This window comes from Lolium rigidum, chromosome 2 (assembly GCF_022539505.1).
Source record: "Lolium rigidum isolate FL_2022 chromosome 2, APGP_CSIRO_Lrig_0.1, whole genome shotgun sequence".
NCBI lineage: Eukaryota > Viridiplantae > Streptophyta > Magnoliopsida > Poales > Poaceae > Lolium > Lolium rigidum.
In genome coordinates, this window is record NC_061509.1 from 107,196,611 (window position 1) to 107,206,039 (window position 9,429).

At 42.5% G+C, this 9,429-nt stretch overlaps 1 long non-coding RNA gene across 2 annotated transcripts; it reads right to left on the reverse strand.

Moving 5' to 3' along the window:
* Positions 1-4,484: 4,484 nt before the first annotated feature.
* LOC124692203 lies at positions 4,485-8,426 on the reverse strand. Of its 2 annotated transcripts, XR_006999390.1 has the most exons (4): positions 7,078-8,426; positions 6,503-6,567; positions 6,182-6,301; positions 4,485-4,972 (listed from the first exon to the last, which is right to left on the reverse strand). It is a non-coding gene; the product is annotated as an uncharacterized LOC124692203 (long non-coding RNA). The 2 variants fall into 2 exon arrangements; XR_006999389.1 differs by having other exon boundaries at positions 6,503-8,423.
* Positions 8,427-9,429: the final 1,003 nt, after the last annotated feature.

The window sequence follows — 9,429 nt, forward strand, 5'->3', positions numbered from 1 at the left end:
CGTGTTAGTTGCATCCAAAATACACAAATTAGAGGCAAAACAATAGCAAAAGTGTTCGGGAAAGTAGATACGTTTTGGACGTATCAAGTAGTCGGAGGATGTGAATACCTTTTACCTTACCTCCCCGGCAACGGTGCCAGAAAATAGCTTGATGTCCACGCACGCTTCTATTCCTGTAGACAGTGTTGGGCCTCCAAGAGCAGATGTTTGTAGAACAGCAACAAGTTTCCTTAAGTGAATCACCCAAGGTTTATCGAACTCAGGGAGGTAGAGGTCAAAGATATTCCTCTCAAGCAATCCTGCAATTAAGATACAAGAAGTCTCTTGTGTCCCCAACACACCTAATACACTTGTCAGATGTATAGGTGCACTAGTTCGGCGAAGAGATAGTGAAATATAAGTAATATGGATGATTGTAAGTAGTAATTGCAATCTGAAATAAAAATGGCAGCAAGCAAACATGTAGCAAAACTTGTTGGAAACGTGTTTCAATGCTTAGAAACAAGGCCTAGGGATCATACTTTCACTAGTGGACACTCTCAACAATGATCACATAATAAATAAATAACTTCTCCTCACTTGTGCTACTTTCAAACACTCTCTTGCTGGATAAAAAACACCATTCATTGTGTAGGGCTACAAGAGCTCCCTCAAGCCGGAGTAAACAAGCTCCACAACATCCGGAGTTCATATTAAAGTAACCTCTAGAGTGCATAATAGACCGTTGCAATTTAGAACGAGTACTAACATAGCATACACACTGTCACCAATAGCTATGAAAGGGGGAATAGATCACATCAATACTATCATAGTAATAGTTAACTTCATAATCTACAAGACATTACAATCATAACCTACGCCAAGTACTACATGATGCACACACTGTCAACTTTACATCATGGAGGAGGAAAAGACTACTTTAATAACATCACTAGAGTAGCACATAGATTAATAGTGATACAAAGCTCATGATCACATAAAGATCACACCATGGGAGAGAGAGATGAACCACATAGCTACCGGTAGAGCCCTCGGCCTCGGGGGAGAACTACTCCCTCCTCATCATGGGAGACAGCAACGGCGATGAAGATGGCGGTGGTGTCGATGGAGATGACTCCGGGGGCAATTCCCCGTCCCGGCGGCGTGCCGGAACAGAGACTTCTGTCCCCAGAAACTACGTTTCGTGATGGCGGCGGCGCTCCTGGAGTCTTTCTGGAATATGGTCGATTGTTGTAAGGTTTTCCGTCGCGAGGGAATTTATAGACGAAAGGGCGATGTCGGTGGAGTCCCGAGGGGCCCACACCATAGGGTGGGGCGGCCCCCCTCCTGGCCGTGCCGGCTGATGGGGAGGAGGCCCTGGACCTCCTCTGGCCTGGCCCTTCGGGCTCCGTGAGTCTTCTGGCGGAATAGAATTTATGTGATTTTTTTGGATTTTTCCGAGCACTTTGGTTTTTGGGCCTTTTACGCAATAAACGGACATAATAAACAGAAACTGGCACTGCGACATCTTGTTAATAGGTTAGACCAATAAATGCCATAATATGATATAAAGTGCATATAAAACATGTAGATATTGCCATAAAACTAGCATGGAACATCAGAAATTATAGATACTAGGAAGTTTGCGGCGCGGCGCACGCCGCGCCCGTGTTGTCTATGGTGCAACATTCTTTTTTAAAAACAATGTTTTTTAGGTTTATGAGTGTGGAATTCCTTTCAAAAACAGCTGAAGGAACATCAAAAACTCGACCGCGCCTTGTGCATCAAGATTGTTGGTTACAATTTTATAGAAATAATACAATATTTGGGTTGTTGAAGTACCGCGAAAGTGCTAGTGAAATAGGCGGTGGATGGTGGAGTGCTTTTATTTCTAGATTGTTGGTTAAAATATTATAGAAATAAAACAATATCTGAGTTGGTGAGATACCGCAAAAGTGTCGGTGAAATAGGCGGAGGATGGTGGGGTGCTTTTTATTTTCGGTGTTGTTAGAAAAGGAAATGGTATTATTTCTCCGGCCGAAAGTTTGATGTTACCGTAGAAGAACACAACATTATTTCCCTTGAGTAAAAGAAGGGGTGAATGTTGATTTTTTTAATCACCGTTACTAAATAAACATCCCTGGGTAATTACTATCCAGAACTACGGTTGACGTTGAAGGTTCGTGTAAAAATTACTACCCTTGCGCATCGTTGCAAAAATGACCGACGGAGAAATATGCAGCCTTAAATAATTAATAGTAGGTAGTTAATAGCGTGTTTCATAGTTGACATCAGCAATGTTCAACATGTCTACCGAGAAATTACTTTCCAGAAAAATATAGGTAGTTGCCGCCTTGCGAAAAATTACTGCGGAAACTAAACTTGAGGTTGAAATTGCCACATTGTTGCACCATTGAAAAATTATCGTCGCTGAAATATGCACCCTCGAATAATTACTGTTAGATAGTTAACGACATGTTTCATAGGTGGCATTGGCCCACGGTTGTGCACTATTGAGAATTTACCGTCGCAAAAATATGTGCCCTCGAATAATTACTGTTAGGTAGTTAACGACATGTTTCATAGGTGACATCGGTCCACGCTTATGCACTATTGAGAAATTACCGTTGCAAGAATATGCGTCCTCGAATAATTACTATTAGCTAGTTAACGACATGTTTCATACTTGACATCGGCAAATTACTTTTGCCATCCAAGATTTTTACCGAGAAAATATATTTTAGGAAAAAAACTGCTAAATATTTAACGCGACAAACTAATGTTAAAATATTTGTAGCGATGAATAGCTGTGATTTTTTTCCAGATTTTATATATAGTAAGTTGACAGCCAAAAGTAAAGGTTTTCATTCACAAAGTAGTGTTAAAGAATTACCAAAGCTAAGAATGTACCATAAAAAATTGTCAATAAAATTCCTAAAAAATTTATAAGAAAAGTAGGAAAAAAATAAAAAATGGGCCCAAATCTGGGTGCACGTTAGCCTTATAGTCCCTAACGGAAGGAGTATACAATAATTTGACAACGTTTACTGTTGTTTTTCTGCTTGAGGCTGAAGTTGACTGAAAATAACAAAAATAACAGGGAGGAGGCAGTAAGTGACTGGTTCACATGGGTGAGTTGACCGCTTGAGCCGTTGAGCCTCGATGTCACCTACTGGCTACTCCTGATCTTCTTCTCCACAACGTGCTTCTACTGCGCTCTACTCGGGAAGCTCGTTTGCGACACGATCTATGGGTGCAGGGCGGCGTTTGTCGGAGGCTCTTTCGCTACCATGGTCCATGGAGGGCGGCGGAAGATAGAGAAGGTTGCGCCAAGGGCCGGGATCTGGGGCTCTTCATTGATGATGTGGTTCTCGCGATCGAGATTCTCCTCGTTGCCGTCTGCTGCGGCCGCGCCAGCTCGTGCGTTGGCGAAAGGCAGAAGAATCTAGGGGATGGAGGCCGTCGGCTGGGCGTGAGACGCGGGGTGCTAGGAGGAGTGCGCGGGAGACGCGTTTGCAGCGGACAGAAATTGGGCGATGGTGCGCCGCCTGGGAGCTCTGTTCTTGCTCTTGCAGTGGAAGTGGAGCTCAATGGGACGGATCGACGGGCTGGTATGCTAATTCTGGCTGGATATCTATCAATTGCTATTAGCCCATTGCCCATATACTGCAAGCATTTTTGTGTGTGGTCCGTTCCTTTCTTCATCAGGAGAAACATTTTTCTGAAAAGAAGAGAACGTAGTTGCTTTTTCTGATAGTTTTATGTCTCTGCTTACCTGTATGCCTGTATCAGTTAATTCCGTATTCCATATAATTCACCGGTAAGCGAATAGGTGAACACTCAATTTTTCAGTTAGTGTTGAAACCAATATCACTTCAGATTTTCTCTTCTAGGAATGCCCCTACTTAGTTGACAGCTATGTAGAAGTTCAGCGGTCAGAATTTGTTTTGGAGCTCTAATTTTTTAGCTGCAGTCCCACATCGCTCCAGGAAAATTAGAGATCCTAACCTAAAACAAATGAAAGCAAGTGATTATCCTACTGTCAGGTACCAATTAATATGAGTGTACAATCTGTCTAGTTATGTGCACTTCGTTACATTAAATTGTAGGCCGCAGAAAGCACACAGATTAACCGTTTTATTGGCACACATAGATGTATAATACTGGGAACTAAGCTAGCACGTGAAAGGTCGAACTGGCATGTGCCTTTTTCTTAAGGTAGCGCAGCTGAATCTCTCTTCAAGTGTGTTAGCTAACCGAACCGATTAAACATAAATTAGCACGTGGGTCAACTTAGGAAGCAATCCAAAAGCATATGAGACAGCTAAGAAACACGGTATGCCTCGAACGACTGTCTCAAATCCATGGATAGGAGTGATACTACTGCAGTCTTATTGTCAGTTAGTTCAGATGTTCAAAAAATGCTCTCTGCACATAGCTAGTATATATTTCGAGCACTTAAGATCATAGATTAGTACCGGCAACAATTAAGAGTGTAAACTGACTGATTTAGAAGCATATAGGAGGAAGCATAAACTGAATATGGTCGAGAGCTGAACATATGTGCTTAAGACATCTATAGTGAGGTATACTACATCTCAAAAAGAAGCAGGGCAGGCTAAACAAACATATAACATTACACTGGTATGTAGCGTAGGTTTCACTGCCAGTACACACCGACATACAACCCCTACTACATGTTTGAGAGGGATCAAAGCTTGAGACAATAGGTGTTCTTTCAGAAAGATCTATTGCATGTACTGCTTGTTTATGGTGAGGAAGGATAGGACAACCGTTTCATCGGTAGATGAAGGAATAATAATGCCTTGTGTTATGTGGAGCTTTCTTGCTATTGACTCTCTAACCCTGTCAGCCGATACTCTCTGAAACTGAGAAAGTGGTTTTGCCACAAATACAATGAAGCATTGCACACGGCCATGAAAATTTCTTTCAGTCGTGGGCGCCGACCTGTTGCGTCAGCCATCATTTGTGCCTACAGAAATAGGGAACCACAGGTAAGGGTAGTTTGTAAACAAACACAATCATATGGGAATACGCGAAAGATAAAAGGCAAGTGTAGATCAACCGTGAAAAAAAAGCAAATAAAAGTAGCTGCTCAGCAATCATTTCTGCTAGCCCGGCTTTGACACTTTGATTGATCTGACATTTCAATTCACAACATGTGGAATTGATCCTATGCAATCAAGGCGCACAATTTCATTGTATTCCTATATTTACACGCATTCTTTTGAAAATTAGCTTAAGTTGTTATGTTGTTGGTCACATATCCTAACAGTGAGATTTCTTAACATAAAAGGGTGAATTTGTCATAATTATACAGAGGCATAATTTGGCCTGGTGAACTAACAACATTCAAAGTTGATTCCTCACATCCATAAATAAGCCCCATCTTCTGATGGCATTCAAGATACCATGAATTCAGGTGAAGTTCAGACTTCCACCAGTTATATGGCCATAACCTGAACCTGAACAAAGTTTCAGGTCTGTTTTCTCGTTACATACCTGAGGTAGCAACTTCTAGCAGTTAAAACACAAGTGTTGTAGAAAGAAAAGACATGGTATCAACATACAAAAAAGGTGATCCAATAAGAGAGAGAGATACCAAATAAGAGAGAGGGATACCAAAGGTGATCCAATAGATGTATATGTCACATACAAAGAAATGCAACGTTCACACTGGCCCAAATGTTTGCACACTGATAGTAGTAAGTGTCCTAAGAAAAGAAAATACAACAGTCTGAAGCTTATCCAAACATGTTTTTTGAGTAGCTGTACAGTCGCTGAGTTGTATACAAAAATCACGGTGACTCGCGGCTATACATCAACCTATGGCGTCTATTCAGAGATTTTCTTGACTATACACTTAGTCATAGGGGTTGGTGACTCACTTGTGAGTTGCGACTACAAAATCTTGCTTCCAAGCAAACACATAGCAACCTCAGATATGTAAGGAGAAAACAACCTTTTGCTAGTAGTCCTTCTCAGGAAACAAAGAAGAAAAAACAAAACATAGATGCAAAAAATTGAAACTCAAATATCCAGCAAAGTAATGTTGCATTACTTGATTGACATCTCCTAAGTACTGCTGATATCAAAATACCAAACAGGATGATTCCTCAAACTGGAAAAAGAACATACTTGCAGACTTGCAGATAACATAATAAGAACCTACGTAACTGACCTTCTGGTTTGGAATTTGGTAGACGATCATAGCCAATAGATGTGGATAATTTTCTGTCTGTACTGATTACGTAAAAGTATGCTCACCAAAGTCAGCAAGTGCCCCAAAATGCTGCTGAACCTGAAAGTAAATTACATTGGATACCAATATAAGATAGCCTATTCCAGAACCTGGTCTTGAAGTAACAGAATTGAGGGACATTCAGTTCAGCAAAATAGAATCTTACTACTGAAAATGAATTGTAGTTCAGGAACAGCAATACCGAATAGTACAGCAAGAAAACCGAAATGCAACATGGCGGAGGATCATCAGAAACTTTACCACTTATTGCTCCAAACACACCGCGACTTATATTAGTTGTTGCACTTTCAATAAAAGAATAGGACCTGCAATCAAAACAAAAGCAAGTAATAATGACGACTAAAGTACTTCTAATTATGTAATTAGTGTAGGCTGACCATCAGACCAACCACACCGTTGCATATACACCAGATCAGATAATCCTCAAAACATTAAGTTATTTCTTATAAGATTGTGCTAACGGATTGTTACAACAGAACTAAAATTTCACAAACCTGAACTTCTTACTATGTCATATGCCTAGTGGCACTGATAGTGAACTGATGAAACAAAAGACGCCATACCCCTTTAGCAGGGATAATGAACTAATCAAGAAAAGATATCTATTATGGAAACTCCTCATTGTGCTAGTCCTGAGGGTAGCAGGGATATATGTCATAGTGTAGCATAATGACATATAATACATTAGAAGGAAATTGGATGCCTGTTAATGCACCATATGAGAAAATTGCGTCAGGTGTAAAATGATATCAAGAGTCATCACTAAGAAGAGGAAGGGCATGCTTAGCATTATTTTTTACATCCCAAATTCTTACTTTCCTTGGCGTTGTCTGCAACACTTTTCCCGTGGTAATCCTGATCTCACATAAGCCTTTGAAGCCATCGAAATTTTGAAAACTGAACACCTATCAAGAAGTAAATTCCGTGGTAATCCTGATCTCACATAAGCCTTTGAAGCCATCGAAATTTTGACAACTGAACACCTATCAAGAAGTAAATTATTCATGCATTCAATAGAAATGCTCACAAGAAAACTGATCTGCATCAAAAGCAAATGCGACAGGTCCTACAAAATTGTGGCCAATTGTACAGATTGAACCTTTCCAATCGAAATCAAACTACATCCCAATCCTTATCTTTCATACACTGAATTGGAGACTGACAAAACTGAAATCACTAAGCAGCAAGTTAGGATCATCTTGCTAAATTTGGTTTCCATATTTTCTAGTAAGAAAGGTTAACATGCGTACAGCTGCATCTCCCACCACATAACATCCTGACTATCCACCTACCTAGTTCCTACACCACACACTAATTCGAGGGCTTCGTGTACTGTAAGCTATGTTGAAGAGAATGTGGAATTGTTCCATCACATCCTATCAACATCAGCGTCACAGTTGAAGAAATCGCGATGAAACAATCAGGGCTCTAATTCGACAGCTCCCACACCAAATTAATTCACAGTTAGGACACAACCCTCCAATTTCTACTCCAGTAGAAATACGGAGAGGAGATAATAGGAACGGACAATCTTACCGGTGCCATGTTAGCGAGCTTTAGTACAGTAGAAAAGAAATACAAATACAGATCGAGGGCGCAGGAGCTGTGCACGCCGGTGGCTTAGATGTCGCAGCAGTAGTCCATAAGCTCATGGTATTCATCGTGGTAGGCCAGGCAGGGCCTGTCATCTTGCTGCCCGCCGCCATGGCCGCGAGGTCTGACCGCCGGCATCCACTCATCTGCTCCCATCCTCCTCCTTGACGTCAATGACGACATGGCTTCTTCTGGATCCGGTGAGGGCTGACGGAGATGACGACGGAGAAGATGAGATTCGGATCTCCTTAGTTGGCTCGCCACTGCGTGCATCTACAGGTCGGTGCTGGAGGCCGGTTCTGGACATCTTCAGATGGCAGCCTCCATGACTGTGACGGCGCCGCACGGAGAGGGTGATGGAGGTTCCTCCTCGTCTCTAGTCTCCTTGGGAAGGAGAAGAGGGGTCCGACCTTCTTCTCCATAGCGGCAGCCGCAGAGAGGAGGCCTGGCATGGAGAGAAGAGCGTCGGGAAGGATGTGGGCGGCGAAGTTGGGAAGGAGAAGAGCAGTAAATTCCTCTTTTTTCTTGGCATCACAAATCGGAGCTGTGGAGGAGTGCAGTTTCGCTGCTGGATGGTGGGCTCCTCCACGCCGCTTTGACCGTCTGTCCGTCCCACGCTGGGAACGATGTGAACCGGAAAACCGGGGGTCGTGGGGATAGAAGAGAGAGAAAGCACGTATGGAGGGAGGGGTAACCGGAAATTATCAGGTCTATTACCGGAAGAAGGTGGTCAGATCAGGTTTCTTCACGTAAGAAAAAAAGGAAAGGAATCCCTAGAGGCTACAGCACGGAGGCCATCAACAGTAGAAAAACCAAACGTGTCACCACATAATTGGAGCAAATTCTCATCTACTATTACTCAAAACGTTATGGTTAAGGCAGAAGGGGTTAGCTTTTATATATGTAATAAATTGGAGACGTATCAATGACCCGAAAGGGATCCGACTTGATCAGCGACCTCAAGGAAACCTTCGAGAACCTCCGACGGTACAAGATGATGTTAAACCCGCTGAAGTGCGTTTTTGGCGTGCCAGCCGGAAAACTCCTTGGCTTCATTGTCTCTCACGGGGGAATCGAAGTTAACCGGAAAAAATCAAGGCTATCCCGAACATCAAGAGGCCAACTTATCTCAAAGATGTGCAACGATTAACTGGTTGTGTTGCAGCAATCAGTAGATTTGTTAGCCGTCTTGCCGAGAAGGCCCTACCTCTATACAAGCTGCTGAAGAAAACAGACAAATTTATCTGGGACGATGCAGTAGACGAAGCACTTCAGGGATTGCAGAACATACTCTCATCACCACCTATATTGGCAGCTCCAACTGAGTCAGAGCCTATGCTCCTCTATTTGGCAGCTTCCAACAAGGTAGTCATCATAGTAATTGTGGTGGTGCGAAAGGAAGAAGGTTACGAGCATGGAGTCCAAAGGCCTTTCTATTACATTAGCGAAGTGGTGACGGAATCCAAACAAAGATACCCTCACTTTCAGAAGCTAGCCTATGGCGTATTTCTAGGCAGCCGGAAGCTGAGGCACTACTTCCAGGAGCATCCCATGACAGTTGTGAGCAAGGCTCC